At 48.6% G+C, this 18,450-nt stretch overlaps 1 protein-coding gene across 7 annotated transcripts in view; it reads right to left on the bottom strand.

Moving 5' to 3' along the window:
• Nucleotides 1-6,630, bottom strand: part of SPDL1 (spindle apparatus coiled-coil protein 1) — a 582,388-nt gene extending 575,758 nt beyond the window's left edge. For 6 of the 7 annotated variants that reach the window (XM_069763905.1, XM_069763907.1, XM_069763910.1 and 3 more), the window contains exon 1: nt 6,543-6,630. The gene's annotated coding sequence lies outside the window, so the exon portion shown is untranslated. The remainder of the gene's footprint in view (nt 1-6,542) is intronic. The other variant, XM_069763909.1, reaches the window with a different exon arrangement.
• Between the last annotated feature and the right edge of the window lie 11,820 nt (nt 6,631-18,450).

Here is an 18,450-nt window from a genome sequence, read left to right as displayed (position 1 = left end):
AACTCCCCCGACGCTGCTTCCAGGCTGCAGCCCCTGCCGTTCCGAAGATACTGCACAGGCGGCGTACATGCCTAGGTATGTCTGTAGCTTTTTAGCGTCCTGTCGTTCCCGCAGGAACAGGAAACCTAAACTGAGGAGGAAAGGCGGACCGCCCCCTTTTATCTTTCTGTAGGTTTCCTGTTCCTGTGGGGCGGATCCCTCTCTCCTGTAGGGTGCTGTCGTGGCGAGGGGTAAAAATGGATCCTGCAAATGTGCCCGCAGGATGCGTTTTTTGCCCATAGACTTGTATTGCCGACGGATCGCGACGGATGGCCACACGTCGCGTCCGTCATGCACTGGATCAGTTGTGTTTTGGCAGACTGTCGGCACAAAAAACGTTCAATGTAACGTTTTTTTGTACGTCGCGTCCGCCATTTCTGACCGCGCATGCGTGGCCGTAACTCCGCCCCCTCCTCCCCAGGACATAGATTGGGCAGCGGATGCGTTGAAAAACTACATCCGCTGCCCACGTTGTGCACAATTTTAACAACGTGCGTCGGTATGTCGGGCCGACGCATTGCGACGGCCCCGTACCGACGTAAGTGTGAAAGAACCCTAACCCTAAATTTAGCCCCAACCCTAACTCTAGCCCTAACCCTAATTTTAGCCCCAACTGCTCTTCTCCTGCCGGGCGACAGATGGCGGGCGCATGCGCCCATTTTCTTTCCCCATGAAAACGCCGGCGGGCAGGAGAGGACGCAGGAGGACCCAGGGACACCGGTAAGTACGATAGGGTCCCCGAATCCCCCTATTTCTCTGTCCTCTGATGTGCGATCACATCAGAGGACAGAGAATGACAGATCGCGTTTGGTTTTTTTTGCGCTCGCCGGTAAACGGTTAATTACCGCCGATCGCAAATGCGGGGGGTCGGTAAAAAAATCCCCCGAATCATGTTCTCTGGGGTCTCGGCCCTGGCAGCCGAGACCCCGGAGAAAAATCGAACTCTGGGGGGCGCTGTTTACTTTTTCCACAGCGCCGTTAATTAACGGCGCTGTGGTTTAAGTACCCTTAACTGCCGCCGTTAAAAGGCGTATCGGCGGTCGTTAAGGGGATAATCCAACGGGTGATGACTTATTAGACTGACTCATTTGCACCGACCATTTAGGAAAATCCGAGAAAAATATAATTTGCATAATAATTTGGAAGTGTGTGTGTGTGTAAATTTATCAGTGAGACACATATCTACTATATAATTGTCTAAGGGTCACTTCCGTCTGTCTTTCTGTCACGGTTATTCATTCGCTGATTGGTCTCGCCAGCTGCCTGTCACGGCTGCCGCGACCAATCAGCGACAGGCACAGTCCGGAAGAAAATGGCCACTCCTTACCCTCCGCAGTCAGTGCCTGTCGCCCGCATACTCCCCTCCGGTCACCGCTAACACAGGGTTAATGCCGGCGGTAACGGACCGCGTTATGCTATGGGTAACGCACTCCGTTACCGCCGCTATTAACCCTGTGTGTCCCCAACTTTTTACTATTGATGCTGCCTATGCGGCATTAATAGTAAAAAATGTAATGTTAAAAATACTAAAAAAAACAAAAAAAACAACCTGCTATACTCACCCTCCGTTGCAGCCCGTGCCGGCCGCCATCTTCCGTTGCAGGTTCCGGTGGCAGAAGGACCTGCCATGACGACACGGTCATGTGACCGCGACGTCATCACAGGACCTCCCATGACGTCACGGTCATGTGACCGTGACGTCATCACAGGCCCTGCGCGCCTGCGCTACAAAGACCTCCCATGACGTCACGGTCATGTGACCGCGACGTCATCACAGGTCCTGCGCTAATACCAACCCTGGGACCGGAACCTGCCGTGGACTACAAGGGCTCCCTCGGAAAGGTGAGTATATGTTTATTTTTTATTTTTTCGCCTGTGACAAATCTGGTTGGGCAATATACTACGTGGCTGGCCAATATACACGGGAATGGGAAGAGAGTGGCCAAGTGCCAGAATAGGCGCATCTTCCAGATGTGCCTTTTATGGGGTGGCTGGGGGCAGATGTTTTTAGCCAGGGGGGGGGGCAATAACCATGGACCCTCTCCAGGCTATTAATATCTGCCCTCAGTCACTGGCTTTACCACTGTGGCAGAGAAAATTGCGCAGGAGCCCACGCCAATTTTTTCTGCGATTTAACCCTTTAATAGCTAGAGCGCCCAAATTTTGCACATCCACAATACTAACATTAGTAGTGTGGAATAAGCAAAAAAAAAAAAAAGGATACGAGATGGTTTACTATATGTAAACCATGTCTCATATGTCGGGTTTGAGAAGGAGATAGGAAAAGCCGGCAATTGAATTACCGGCTTTTAAAGCGACTGTGTCACCCCCTCCAGCCATTAGAGACTAAAAGAGCCACCATGAGCAGCAGTAATGCCGCATTACTGTGCATAATGCATAACACTGCGGGCCTGGGATTCACAAGGTGGGCGGCCGCACAGGTGCAGTCTGCGAGACTGCATCTGAGATCAGACGGGCAGCGCTCACTGCGCCTGCCCCAGGCAGAACTAAACAGCGCAGGCGCCGGATTTGACTGGAAAACAGCGCGGAGGGGGTGGCGCCCGGGGCCGAAGAAGCCTTGAGTGACGGCAGTGTGGCGTGTGCAGCAGGGGGGTTAAGACCTGCCTCAGGGACTAAAGACAGGCATTTTGGCGAAATTATAAAACGCTTTATTTCTGCTTTGACTGCAACAATAACTAAAAGAGCCACCTTGTCAGAATGCGGCATTACTGATGCACAAGGTGGCTCTTTTAGTTTCTAACAGCTGGAGGGGGTGACTGTTGTGAATTCTGCTCTTGGGTTCCCTCCAGTGGTTGTAGGTGGGAATGCAGTTGTCTCTGAGTCGCAGTCCTGGCCAGGTGTATCTGCTGATTACAATTCTGACTGGGATATTTAAGTGTGCAGGATTCATTAGCCCTTGCCAGTTGTCAATGTTCCTTGTGAAGTGTTGGATCACTTTCTGACTTCTCCTGCTGGCTGCCAAATTCAGCAAAGATAAGTGTTTGGTTTTTGTGTCTGAGGCACACTGCTGTGTGCTAGTTTTTGTTTATTTTCCTGCTGATTGTAGAATTCACTGGAGTTGCAGATTTACGCTCCTACATCTATTAGTTAGATGTAGGAAGTTTTTGTATATTCTGCTGTGGATCTTTTTGAAGGGTTTTAATACTGACCGCACAGAACTCTGTCCTATCCTGTCCTATCTAGCTAGAGTGGCCTCCTGTGCTAATCCTGTTTTTCTGCCTGTGTATGTTTTTTCCTCTCCGACTCACCACCAATATTTGTGGGGGGCTGTCTATCCTTTGGGGATTTTCTCTGAGGCAAGATAGTATTCCTATTTCCATCTTTAGGGGTATTTAGTCCTCCGGCTGTGACGAGGTGTCTAGGTGTGTTAGGTACACTCCACGGCTACTTCTAGTTGCGGTGTTAAGTTCAGGATTGAGGTCAGTATAGTGGCCACCTTCTCCAGTGAAAGTTCTCATGCTGCTCCTAGGTCACCGGATCATAACAGGTGACACAGTCGCTTTAAGCTATCTAGCGCTGTATGAGAGATATATATAGACCGTATATATGTTTTTATACTACGTGGCTAGGCAATATACTACGTGGGCATGCATATTCTAGAATACCCGATGCGTTAGAATCGAGCCACCATCTAGTGTGTGTGAGTGAGTGTGTATATAGATTTTAATGTTTTAACGATTATTTGAGCCCATGTGGATCTATTGTATGTCCGTATGTCGGTTTTGCAAGCCTGCGAGAAAATCTCGCAGTACGGGTGCCATACGGCTTACATACGGAGGATGCCATGCGCAAAATACGTTGACACACCCTGCCTACGGATGACATATGGATCACTATTTTGGGGACTTTTCTGCGTATTACGGCCGTAAATAATGGACCCTATTTTTATACGTGTGAGGCCGGCCTTAGACAATTATATAGTAGATAAAGGGACAGTGGTCAGAATTGTAAAAATTGGCCTGTCATTAACATGCAAACCACCCTTGGGGATTAAGGGGTTAAAATTAAAAATTGTGTATGAACTAATATTGAGAATGAAAAAGTTAAAATGTTTATTTTTTTTTCCTCCCACATTCCGTAAATTCCTGTGATGCACGTGATGGATTACTACATTTTTTGAATGTGGTTTTGAGCGCCTTGAGGGGTGCAGTTTTTAGGCTATGTGCACACGTTCAGAATTTCTCGCAGAAAATTCCTGAGAAAAACCGGACATTTTCTGCAAGAAATCCGCAAGAAAACCGCATGCGTTTTTGCCACGATTTTGCCGCGTTTTTTTCCGGACACTTCCCAATGCATTCTGGAGTGGGAAATCCGCAAAAAAAAACCCGCAAAATTAATGAACATGCTGCGGTTTTTACCGCGATGCGGGTTTTTTTGCGGAAAAAAACGCATCATGTGCACAAAACATGCAGAATTCATTCTAAATGATGGGATGCTTATTGTATGCGGTTTTATAGCGTTTTTATCGGGAAAAACGCGAAAAAACCGCAACGTGTGCACACAGCCTTAGACTGGTGTCACTTTTGGGTATATTCTGTCATTTAGACCCCTCAAAGTAACTGCAAATGAGATATGGTCCCTAAAAAATGGTTTAGTAAATTGTTGTCAAAATGAAAAAAAAAAAAAAAAAAAAAATCCATCCATCCATCTCTGGTCAACTTTTAACCCTTATAGCGTCCGAAAAAAAAGATGTTTAAAAAATTGTGCTGATGTAAAGTAGACATGTTGGGAATGTTATTTATTAACTATTTTCTGTGACATAACACTCTGGTTTAAAGACATTAGAATTAAAAGTTTAGAAATTGAAACATTTTCAAGTTTCCACCAAATTTCACTGAAGCGTTCCAGAGCTCCACATAATGCGACTATGGTCAGTATAGTCAAATTCGGCCTGGTCATGAAAGTGCAAACAGGCTTGGGGCGGGGGGAAGGGGGTCAAAGATACGGGAAAAAAAATGAAAGTTCAAATGAAAATATAGTTTTTCATTGAAATTAAAAGATGTATTTCAAAATAAATAAAACAAGCATGTGGTATCGCCACTTCTGTGCCCCCCTCATCTTGTATTAGAGCTCTGAATGTTTGAACTTTGCCCCACAACGTGCGCAGGCGCGCAGACTGGCCGCGCCCACAACGTGCGCAGGTGCACACCACACTGGCCGCGCCCACAATGTGCGCACACACACACACACTGGCTGCGCCCACAACGTGCGCAGGCGCACATACACACACTGGCCACGCCCACAACGTGCGCAGGCACACACACACAACTGGCCGAGCCCACAACGTGCGCAGGCGCGCACACACACACACACACACTGGCCGAGCCCACGTGTGCAGGCGCACACACACACACTAGCCGAGCCCACAACGTGTGCAGGCGCACACACACACACTGGCCGAGCCCACAACATGCGCTGGCGCACACACACACACTGGCCGAGCCCACAACGTGCGCAAGCTTGCGCACACACACACACACACTGGCCGAGCCCACAACGTGTGCTGGCACACACACACATTGGCCGAGTCCACAACGTACGCAGGCACAAACACACTGGCCGAGCCCACAACGTGCGCAGGCACACACACACACTGGCAGAGCCCACAACTCGCGCACACACACACACTGGCTGCGCCCACAACGTGCGCAGGCGCACATACACACACTGGCCACGCCCACAACGTGCGCAGGCACACACACACACACACACACTGGCCGAGCCCACAACATGCGCTGGCGCACACACACACACTGGCCGAGCCCACAACGTGTGCTGGCACACACACATTGGCCGAGTCCACAACGTACGCAGGCACAAACACACTGGCTGAGCCAACAACGTGCGCAGGCACACACACTGGCCGAGCCCACAACGTGCGCAGGCACACACACTGGCCGAGCCCACAACGTGCGCAGGCACACACACTGGCTGAGCCCACAACGTGCGCAGGCACACACACTGGCCGAGCCCACAACGTGCGCAGGCACACACACACCAGTCTCAATCCTGGCTCTTCTTCTGTGGCCGCCACTCTACACCGACACCAGGAAAGGAAGCAAACGGCGTCAGCACAGAGCAGTCAGGTCGCCAAGGCTTAGACAATGCACACACATGGGCGGAGCTCCACGCAGCGTTCACCGTGGAAGAGACAACTATGAATCAGAAGCAGAGGAAGGCCAGTAACATGCAAAATGAGAGGGAATCCCGGTGCTACTCAACTCTTAGATAACACTACGGTCACCAAAATCCCATAATTAGAAGTCATGTGCTCAGCACACAAGACACTGCGCTATTCTGAGGCCGCACTCCGGCGGATGCCATACGTAGGGCTTCACACTGAATACACTTTCAAATAGAAATCGAGCAGGCACCAATGTCTAGATTTGTGGATGGCACCATGTAATTTGGAGAATTAGGTAGCAATCCATGCCCGCCTCACAGGCTATCCCGCCACCAGTGCTCAGACACAACAGACTCACCTCAGCAGCGCGCTAGGCAGCTCGCACCTCCTCTACTCAGTTTGAAGTTAGCCTTCTCCTCAGCCCCACACTCGCGAGAGAACAGCGTTAGCAGCGGATGAGGCACTCATTGGCCGCCGAACGATAGAGGCGCAGTTTATGACACTTTCTTGGCCGCCCACTCAGCGGATGAGTCATGTACCCTTATATCATATTGACCAGGCTGAAGTTAGTTTCTTACAAGGCAATTTTTTCTTTTCTGTCTTTTATAGGTTTAATAACAAATAATAAGCATCACAATAATAACATAGAATGCAGCGAGGTGCCTTGATGTGAATACACTTAACCCGTTAGTGACAGAGCCATTTTGGTACTTAATCACCGAGCCAAGTTTTACAATTCTGACCACTGTCACTTTATGAGGTTATAACTCTGGAACGCTTCAACGGATCCTGCTGATTCTGAGTTTGTTTTTTCGTGACATATTGTACTTCATGTTAGTGGTAACATTTCTTCGATATTACTTGCGATTATTTATGAAAAAAACGGAAATATGGCGAAAAATTTTTAACTTTTGCAATTTTCAAACTTTGTATTTTATGCCCTTAAATCAGAGAGATATGTCACGAAAAATAGTTAATAAATAACATTTCCCACATGTCTACTTTACATCAGCACAATTTTTTTTTTGTTAGGAAGTTATAAGGGTTAAATGTTGACCAGCAATTTCTCATTTTTACAACACCATTTTTTTTTAGGGACCACATCACAGTTGAAGTCATTTTGAGGGGTCTATACGATAGAGAATAATGAAGTGTGACACCATTCTAAAAACTACACCCCTCAAGGTTCTCAAAACCACATTTAAGAAGTTTATTAACCCTTTACGTGCTTCACAGGAACTGAAACAATGTGGAAGGAAAAAATGAACATTTAACTTTTTTTTTGCAAACATTTTAATTCAGAACCATTTTTTTTTATTTTCACATGTGTAAAAACAGAAATGTAACCATAAATTTTGTTATGCAATTTCTCCTTAACACGCCGATACCCCATATGTGGGGGTAAACCACTGTTAGGGCGCACCGCAGAGCTTGGAAGTGAAGGAGCGCCGTTTGACTTTTTCAATGCAGAATTGGCTGGAATTGACATCGGACGCCATGTCACATTTGGAGAGCCCCTGATGTGCCTAAACAGTGGAAACCCCCCACAAGTGACCCCATTTTGGAAACTAGACCCCCCCATGGAACTTATCTAGATGTGTGGTGAGAACTTTGAATGCCCAAGTGCTTCATAATGCAGAATCGTGAAAATAAAAAATAAAACATTTTCCACAAAAAGATTTTTTAGCCCCCAAGTTTTTATTTTCACAAGGGTAACAAGAGAAATTGGACCCCAAAAGTTGTTGTCCAATTTGTCCTGAGTATGCTGGTACACCATATGTGGGGGTAAACCACTGTTTGGGCGCACGGCAGAGCTCGGAAGGGAAGGAGCCTTGTTTTGGAATGCAGACTTTGATAGATTGGTCTGCGGGCGTTATGTTACGTTTGCAGAGCCCCTGATGTACCTAAACAGTAGAAAACCCCCACAAGTGACCCCATTTTGGAAACTAGACCCCTGTTGTGAATTCTGCTTTTGGGCTCCCTCCGGTGGTTGTAGGTGGTAATGCAGTTGTCCCTGGGTTGCAGTCCTGGTCAGGTGTATCTGCTGATTGCAGTTCTGACTGGGGTATTTAGGTGTGCAGGATTCATTAGTCCTTGCCAGTTGTCCATGGTTATTGGGATGTGTTGGACTCCTATCTGGTTCCTCCTGCCTTGCTGCCAAATCAGCAAAGATAAGTGTCTGGTTTTGTTTCTGTGGCACACATGCTGTGTGCTTGATAATTCAGTGCTATTCATTTGTTTTTTCTTGTCCAGCTTTGATTGTGTCTGTATTTACTCGGTCTAGTTGGATTCTCAGGAGTTGCAGATATACGTTCCACGTCTTTAGTTAGATGGAGGAATTTTTTGTATTATCTGCTGTGGATATTTTTGGAAGGGTTTTAATACTGACCGCTTAGTATTCTGTCCTATCCTTTCCTATTTAGCTAGAGTGGCCTCTTTTGCTAAAACCTGTTTTCTGCCTGCGTGTGTCTTTCCTCTCCTACTCACAGTTGTAGGGATTCGGACAAAAATCCGAGAGTGGACCCTCTGGGTCGTGACTCTAGAGCCCCCGGGGTCGAGCGGACCAGATGGAATCACCCCCTATACAGGGACCTCGGGGGAATGGAGACACAACAGCTAGAGCCAAAGGGACGACCCAAGATAAAGAAGGTGACCACAGAGCTATTGGAATGGCAGGCAAAATTATAGGAAAACAGGACTTAACTGATAAAGACAGGAACACGAGACGGTGCAGGACACGGCAGGAACACAGGACTTGGCAGGAGACGGCAGGAACACGGAACTTGGCAGGACACGGCAGGAACACGGAACTTGGCAGGACACAGCAGGAACACGGAACTTGACAGGACACGGCAGGAACACGGAACTTAGCAGGACACAGCAGGAACACGGAACTTGGCAGGACACAGCAGGAACACGGAACTTGGCAGGACACAGCAGGAACACGGAACTTGGCAGGACACAGCAGGAACACAGAACTTGACAGGACACAGCAGGAACACGGAACTAACACTGAGACAAAGCGAGAACTAAGCTGGGAAAAGATACAGGGGAGCCTAGGGCATAGGGACACTGACAGCAGGCAGTGCACCTACAAGGCAAAGGCATCTTGCCTGGAAAGACGCCGAGAAGAAATAGCCGATGGGCGCCGCCATGTTGGGGCGGAGCCATCGGGTCGCGACCTCCCAGCAGGCCCAGTGACGGAGGAGACGCGACCGCGCATGCGCAGAGAGACCGGACGCCGAGAGCCGGCAAAGGAGGACGCAGAGCGGCACGGGACAGGATCGCGAGCGCGCCGCGGGATGGAAGAAGCCGGGTGAGTATGCGCAGCGGGCGTGACAGTACCCCCCTCCTTAGTCCCCCTCCTTTTAAGGCTAGAAAGGAATCTTTTCATGATAAGAGGAGCATTGATGTTCTCTCGAGGCTCCCTGGACCTCTCCTCAGGACCGAATCCCTCCCAATCAATCAAAAAATAAGTTTTGCCCCTAACTACCTTTTTGGCAAGAATATCTTTAACATTAAAGATTCCATCAGTGGTACAGAGCTGAGGAGAAAGAGAGGTAGCGGAGTGAAAACGATTAAAGACTGCGGGCTTGAGAAGAGATACATGGAAGGCATTGGGAATGCGTAAAGAGGCAGGTAGTTTCAATTTGTAGGAAACATCATTAATGCAGCTCAAGATAGGAAAAGGACCAATATAGCGAGGACCCAGTTTGTAAGAGGGGATTTTGAGCTTGATATAGCGAGAGGAGAGCCAAACTTTATCACCCGGGGAATAGGGAGGAGCATCCAAACGCCTTTTATCAGCAAATCTCTTCATATTATGGCTAGCTCTCTCAAGAGCCTCTTTAGTCTCACTCCAAATCTTAGAGAATTCCCGGGACAAGAAATCCGCTGCCGGTACCCCGGAGGAGAGAGAAACAGGAAGAGGAATGCTCGGATGTTGACCAAAGACCACAAAAAAGGGAGATTTGGAGGAAGACTCACTGGGAAGATTGTTATATGAGAACTCAGCCCAGGGGAGAAGGGAGACCCAGTCATCTTGATGTGCATTGGAGAAGTGTCGTAAGTAGGTAGTCAGGACTTGATTAACTCGCTCTACTTGACCGTTGGACTGAGGGTGATAAGCGGAAGAGAAGTCCAAGTTAATTTTCAATAGACTACAGAGAGCTCTCCAAAAACGAGAGGTAAATTGTACCCCGCGGTCTGAGACAATATGATGTGGAAAACCATGAAGACGGAAGACTTGGTGTAGAAAGATTTTTGCCAACTCAGGAGCGGAAGGCAAACCAGGTAACGCGATGAAATGAGCCATCTTAGAGAACCGATCCACAACAACTAGAATGACAGAGCAATCCGAGGAACAAGGTAGATCAGTGATGAAGTCCATAGCGATATGGCTCCATGGGACGGAAGGCACAGGCAGAGGATGCAGGAGACCGGAAGGAAGCTGCCTAGGAACTTTATTTTTGGCACAAGAAGAACAAGAAGCAACGAATTCGGTGACGTCTCGTCGGAGAGATGGCCACCAGTAGTGCCGAGAGATGAGGGAAAGTGTTTTCTTGACGCCTACATGCCCCGCAATCTTGGAGGAGTGACCCCAACGTAAAACTCTCTCCTTGTCTTGAATAGACACAAGAGTCTTGCCAGGAGGAGCAGAAATCACTCTAAGAGGAGCGAGAGTGACGATCTTCGCAGGATCAATAATGTGAGCCGGAGAATCCTCAATGTCCTGAGGCTGAAAGGATCTTGAAAGTGCATCCGCTTTGACATTTTTATTTCCGGGTCGGAAATGAAGTTCAAATTCAAATCGTCCGAAGAATAAAGACCATCTAGCTTGTCGTGGATTTAGTCTTTGGGCAGATTGAATATAGGCCAGATTCTTGTGGTCTAGGGTTAAATGTTGACCAGCAATTTCTCATTTTTACAACACCATTTTTTTTTAGGGACCACATCACAGTTGAAGTCATTTTGAGGGGTCTATACGATAGAGAATAATGAAGTGTGACACCATTCTAAAAACTACACCCCTCAAGGTTCTCAAAACCACATTTAAGAAGTTTATTAACCCTTTACGTGCTTCACAGGAACTGAAACAATGTGGAAGGAAAAAATGAACATTTAACTTTTTTTTTGCAAACATTTTAATTCAGAACCATTTTTTTTTATTTTCACATGTGTAAAAACAGAAATGTAACCATAAATTTTGTTATGCAATTTCTCCTTAACACGCCGATACCCCATATGTGGGGGTAAACCACTGTTAGGGCGCACCGCAGAGCTTGGAAGTGAAGGAGCGCCGTTTGACTTTTTCAATGCAGAATTGGCTGGAATTGAGATCGGACGCCATGTCACATTTGGAGAGCCCCTGATGTGCCTAAACAGTGGAAACCCCCCACAAGTGACCCCATTTTGGAAACTAGACCCCCCCATGGAACTTATCTAGATGTGTGGTGAGAACTTTGAATGCCCAAGTGCTTCATAATGCAGAATCGTGAAAATAAAAAATAAAACATTTTCCACAAAAAGATTTTTTAGCCCCCAAGTTTTTATTTTCACAAGGGTAACAAGAGAAATTGGACCCCAAAAGTTGTTGTCCAATTTGTCCTGAGTATGCTGGTACACCATATGTGGGGGTAAACCACTGTTTGGGCGCACGGCAGAGCTCGGAAGGGAAGGAGCCTTGTTTTGGAATGCAGACTTTGATAGATTGGTCTGCGGGCGTTATGTTACGTTTGCAGAGCCCCTGATGTACCTAAACAGTAGAAAACCCCCACAAGTGACCCCATTTTGGAAACTAGACCCCTGTTGTGAATTCTGCTTTTGGGCTCCCTCCGGTGGTTGTAGGTGGTAATGCAGTTGTCCCTGGGTTGCAGTCCTGGTCAGGTGTATCTGCTGATTGCAGTTCTGACTGGGGTATTTAGGTGTGCAGGATTCATTAGTCCTTGCCAGTTGTCCATGGTTATTGGGATGTGTTGGACTCCTATCTGGTTCCTCCTGCCTTGCTGCCAAATCAGCAAAGATAAGTGTCTGGTTTTGTTTCTGTGGCACACATGCTGTGTGCTTGATAATTCAGTGCTATTCATTTGTTTTTTCTTGTCCAGCTTTGATTGTGTCTGTATTTACTCGGTCTAGTTGGATTCTCAGGAGTTGCAGATATACGTTCCACGTCTTTAGTTAGATGGAGGAATTTTTTGTATTATCTGCTGTGGATATTTTTGGAAGGGTTTTAATACTGACCGCTTAGTATTCTGTCCTATCCTTTCCTATTTAGCTAGAGTGGCCTCTTTTGCTAAAACCTGTTTTCTGCCTGCGTGTGTCTTTCCTCTCCTACTCACAGTTGTAGGGATTCGGACAAAAATCCGAGAGTGGACCCTCTGGGTCGTGACTCTAGAGCCCCCGGGGTCGAGCGGACCAGATGGAATCACCCCCTATACAGGGACCTCGGGGGAATGGAGACACAACAGCTAGAGCCAAAGGGACGACCCAAGATAAAGAAGGTGACCACAGAGCTATTGGAATGGCAGGCAAAATGATAGGAAAACAGGACTTAACTGATAAAGACAGGAACACGAGACGGTGCAGGACACGGCAGGAACACAGGACTTGGCAGGAGACGGCAGGAACACGGAACTTGGCAGGACACGGCAGGAACACGGAACTTGGCAGGACACAGCAGGAACACGGAACTTGACAGGACACGGCAGGAACACGGAACTTAGCAGGACACAGCAGGAACACGGAACTTGGCAGGACACAGCAGGAACACGGAACTTGGCAGGACACAGCAGGAACACAGAACTTGACAGGACACAGCAGGAACACGGAACTAACACTGAGACAAAGCGAGAACTAAGCTGGGAAAAGATACAGGGGAGCCTAGGGCATAGGGACACTGACAGCAGGCAGTGCACCTACAAGGCAAAGGCATCTTGCCTGGAAAGACGCCGAGAAGAAATAGCCGATGGGCGCCGCCATGTTGGGGCGGAGCCATCGGGTCGCGACCTCCCAGCAGGCCCAGTGACGGAGGAGACGCGACCGCGCATGCGCAGAGAGACCGGACGCCGAGAGCCGGCAAAGGAGGACGCAGAGCGGCACGGGACAGGATCGCGAGCGCGCCGCGGGATGGAAGAAGCCGGGTGAGTATGCGCAGCGGGCGTGACAGTACCCCCCTCCTTAGTCCCCCTCCTTTTAAGGCTAGAAAGGAATCTTTTCATGATAAGAGGAGCATTGATGTTCTCTCGAGGCTCCCTGGACCTCTCCTCAGGACCGAATCCCTCCCAATCAATCAAAAAATAAGTTTTGCCCCTAACTACCTTTTTGGCAAGAATATCTTTAACATTAAAGATTCCATCAGTGGTACAGAGCTGAGGAGAAAGAGAGGTAGCGGAGTGAAAACGATTAAAGACTGCGGGCTTGAGAAGAGATACATGGAAGGCATTGGGAATGCGTAAAGAGGCAGGTAGTTTCAATTTGTAGGAAACATCATTAATGCAGCTCAAGATAGGAAAAGGACCAATATAGCGAGGACCCAGTTTGTAAGAGGGGATTTTGAGCTTGATATAGCGAGAGGAGAGCCAAACTTTATCACCCGGGGAATAGGGAGGAGCATCCAAACGCCTTTTATCAGCAAATCTCTTCATATTATGGCTAGCTCTCTCAAGAGCCTCTTTAGTCTCACTCCAAATCTTAGAGAATTCCCGGGACAAGAAATCCGCTGCCGGTACCCCCGAGGAGAGAGAAACAGGAAGAGGAATGCTCGGATGTTGACCAAAGACCACAAAAAAGGGAGATTTGGAGGAAGACTCACTGGGAAGATTGTTATATGAGAACTCAGCCCAGGGGAGAAGGGAGACCCAGTCATCTTGATGTGCATTGGAGAAGTGTCGTAAGTAGGTAGTCAGGACTTGATTAACTCGCTCTACTTGACCGTTGGACTGAGGGTGATAAGCGGAAGAGAAGTCCAAGTTAATTTTCAATAGACTACAGAGAGCTCTCCAAAAACGAGAGGTAAATTGTACCCCGCGGTCTGAGACAATATGATGTGGAAAACCATGAAGACGGAAGACTTGGTGTAGAAAGATTTTTGCCAACTCAGGAGCGGAAGGCAAACCAGGTAACGCGATGAAATGAGCCATCTTAGAGAACCGATCCACAACAACTAGAATGACTAAGCAATCCGAGGAACAAGGTAGATCAGTGATGAAGTCCATAGCGATATGGCTCCATGGGACGGAAGGCACAGGCAGAGGATGCAGGAGACCGGAAGGAAGCTGCCTAGGAACTTTATTTTTGGCACAAGAAGAACAAGAAGCAACGAATTCGGTGACGTCTCGTCGGAGAGATGGCCACCAGTAGTGCCGAGAGATGAGGGAAAGTGTTTTCTTGACGCCTACATGCCCCGCAATCTTGGAGGAGTGACCCCAACGTAAAACTCTCTCCTTGTCTTGAATAGACACAAGAGTCTTGCCAGGAGGAGCAGAAATCACTCTAAGAGGAGCGAGAGTGACGATCTTCGCAGGATCAATAATGTGAGCCGGAGAATCCTCAATGTCCTGAGGCTGAAAGGATCTTGAAAGTGCATCCGCTTTGACATTTTTATTTCCGGGTCGGAAATGAAGTTCAAATTCAAATCGTCCGAAGAATAAAGACCATCTAGCTTGTCGTGGATTTAGTCTTTGGGCAGATTGAATATAGGCCAGATTCTTGTGGTCTGTGTAAATGGTGAATGGATGAAGAGACCCCTCAAGGAGATAACGCCACTCTTCTAAGGCTAGTTTGATAGCCAATAGTTCTTTATCCCCAATGGAGTAGTTACGCTCAGGAGCAGAAAAGGCTTTAGAAAAAAAAACACAGGTCACCAAATGTCCGGACGAGGATCTTTGTAAAAGTACTGCTCCGGCTCCAACAGAGAATGCGTCGACTTCAAGGACAAACGGTCTATTAGCATCAGGACGATGAAGCACAGGGGCTGTAGCGAAGCTTTGTTTAAGGGACTGAAAGGCCTCTTCAGCCTCAGGGGTCCAAAGACTGGAGTTGACTCCCTTGTTAACTAGGGCAGAGATAGGCTTGGTCATGGAAGAGAAATGAGAAATAAATTGTCTATAGTAATTGGCAAAGCCAAGAAAACGTTGGATTGCTTTTGTTCCAAGAGGACGGGGCCAATTCAAGACAGCAGAAACCTTCTCTGGATCCATCTCTAAACCGGATCTTGAGACAATATATCCAAGGAAGGGAAGAGAAGATTGCTCAAAGACGCACTTCTCAATCTTAGCGAAGAGATGATTCTCCCTTAGCCGTTGCAGAACACGGCGGACATCTCGTCTGTGAGTGGAGAGATCCGGAGAAAAGATGAGAATGTCGTCAAGGTAAACCACGACTGAGGAGTAGAGAAGATCCCGAAATACATCGTTCACAAATTCCTGGAAAACCGCAGGGGCGTTGCAGAGACCAAACGGCATAACCAAGTATTCATAGTGACCGTCACGAGTATTGAAGGCGGTCTTCCACTCATCGCCCGCACGAATTCGAACTAGATTGTATGCGCCACGTAAATCCAGTTTGGTAAAAATTTGCGCACCTCGAAGACGATTGAAGAGTTCTGGAATGAGTGGCAGAGGATATTTGTTCTTCACCGTGATGTTGTTTAGGCCTCGATAATCAATACAGGGACGAAGAGAACCATCCTTCTTCACGAAAAAAAACCCTGCTCCAGCGGGAGAAGAAGACTTGCGAATGAATCCTTTAGCAAGATTTTCCTGAATATACTCAGACATAGCCTGTGTCTCAGCAGGAGAGAGAGGATAGATTCTTCCCCTGGGCGGGTTAGTTCCAGGCACGAGATCTATGGGACAATCATAGAGACGATGAGGCGGAAAACCCTCAGCCTCTTTTTTGTTGAAGACATCGGAGAAAGCACTGTAGACGCAGGGTAAGGCGGGAAAAGAGGAGGAAGGAGAAGAAGAAGAAGAACCTACAGGATGCACCGGCAGCAGACAACGTTCCCGACAAAGCTCTCCCCAGCGCAAGATATTGCCATTGCGCCAATCTAAAGTGGGCTCGTGATTCCGTAACCAAGGAAGACCTAAAAGCATAGGATGAGACAGACCCGCTAAAACATAAAATGCAATTTTTTCCTTATGCAGAACCCCAACTTGAAGTTCCACCTCAAGCGTAACTTGAGTAATGGTCTCTTGTAACGGTCTACCAACCACAGATGCAAGAATCACAGGAGCCTCTAGGGTTTTGACTGGAACGGAGAATTTCAAAACCTCTTCCAACCTGATAAAATTCCCTGCTGCGCCAGAATCCACATAAGCATCCAAAGAAATGCCCTTGCCAGAGATATGCAAAAGGACAAAGTGAGGGGTTGAGAGGAATCACACACACCTAGGGAGGCCTCTCTTACCTGACCTAGGCGGAGGAGTTTTCCGGACGTTCAGGGCAAGACCGCAGCAAGTGGGCAGCACTCCCGCAGTGAAAACATAAACCCTGAGTACGCTTCTCTTTACGTCGCTGTTCGGACATCTTAAGACGGTCCACTTGCATAGGTTCTGGTGCGGACGCCAGAGAGGAAGTCCTAGGCTGTGGGCTGAGTGGCTTACGGGTGGCAGGGGAAGGACGAAGAGATCTCCGCTCCCGGGCGCGTTCCTGGAACCAAAGGTCAATACGGGTAGCTAAGGAAATTAAATCCTCCAAGACCGTAGGGGTGTCCCGACCAGCTAACTCATCTTTAATGCGCCCAGAGAGGCCCCGCCAGAAAGCGCCCACTAACGCCTCATTGTTCCAGCCTAAGTCAGAGGAGAGGGTGCGGAACTGAATAGCATACTGGCCCACAGATAACGATCACTGATGGAGAGACAATAGAGCCTCAGTAGTAGAGGCCAGACGACCAGGTTCGTCAAAGACAAGACGGAAGGTCTCCAAAAATTCAGACAACCGGGAGACTAGGGGATCGTCTCGCTCCCAGAGTGGATTAACCCATGCCAAGGCGTCACCCTCCAGATGGGAAATCAAAAAGGCAACTTTGGACCGATCCGTCGGGTAATGCTGGGGCAGAAGTTCAAAGTGAAGACGGCATTGGTTCAAAAATCCTCGGCAGAATTTAGGATCCCCATTGTACCGAGGTGGTTTAGCCAAGCGGGGTGGAGGGTGGGGAGCAGAAGCAGAGGTAGTAGCGGCTGTCTGGATAGAAAGCAGCCGATCGTCTATCGAAGACATATAACTAAGGATATGAGCCTGGGTGTCACGCTGCTGAGCTAACTCTTGCTGTAAACCAACGAGTAGAGCGGCGTTGCCAGGATCAGAGGGCAGGAGCGTAGACAGGCGAGCATCCATAGCCTTCATAAAGGACATAATACGGGACTGATTCTCCCGCAAAAAGAGTTACTCTTTTTGCGCAGCAGAGGCCCCAGCGGGGTCCATGGCCTTTGCCTACTGTAGGGATTCGGACAAAAATCCGAGAGTGGACCCTCTGGGTCGTGACTCTAGAGCCCCCGGGGTCCAGCGGACCAGATGGAATCACCCCCTATACAGGGAGTGTTAGGGGCAGGACCTCGGGGGAATGGAGACACAACAGCTAGAGCCAAAGGGACAACCCAAGATAAAGAAGGTGACCACAGAGCTATTGGAATGGCGGGCAAAATGATAGGAAAACAGGACTTAACTGATAAAGACAGGAACACGAGACGGTGCAGGACACGGCAGGAACACAGGACTTGGCAGGAGACGGCAGGAACACAGGACTTGGCAGGAGACGGCAGGAACACGGAACTTGGCAGGACACGGCAGGAACACGGAACTTGGCAGGACACAGCAGGAACACGGAACTTGACAGGACACGGCAGGAACACGGAACTTGGCAGGACACAGCAGGAACACGGAACTTGGCAGGACACAGCAGGAACACGGAACTTGGCAGGACACAGCAGGAACACGGAACTTGGCAGGACACAGCAGGAACATGGAACTTGACAGGACACAGCAGGAACACGGAACTAACACTGAGACAAAGCGAGAACTAAGCTGGGAAAAGATACAGGGAAGCCTAGGGCATAGGGACACTGACAGCAGGCAGTGCACCTACAAGGCAAAGGCGTCTGGAAAGACGCCGAGAAGAAATAGCCGATGGGCGCCGCCATGTTGGGGCGGAGCCATCGGGTCGCGACCTCCCAGCAGGCCCAGCGATGGAGGAGACGCGACCGCGCATGTGCAGAGAGACCGGACGCCGAGAGCCGGCAAAGGAGGACGCAGAGCGGCGCGGGACA

This window comes from Ranitomeya imitator, chromosome 4 (assembly GCF_032444005.1).
Source record: "Ranitomeya imitator isolate aRanImi1 chromosome 4, aRanImi1.pri, whole genome shotgun sequence".
Classification (NCBI taxonomy): Eukaryota; Metazoa; Chordata; class Amphibia; order Anura; family Dendrobatidae; genus Ranitomeya; species Ranitomeya imitator.
Note: the sequence above shows the minus strand (reverse complement) of the source record. Positions and strands in the feature narration are given on the sequence as shown.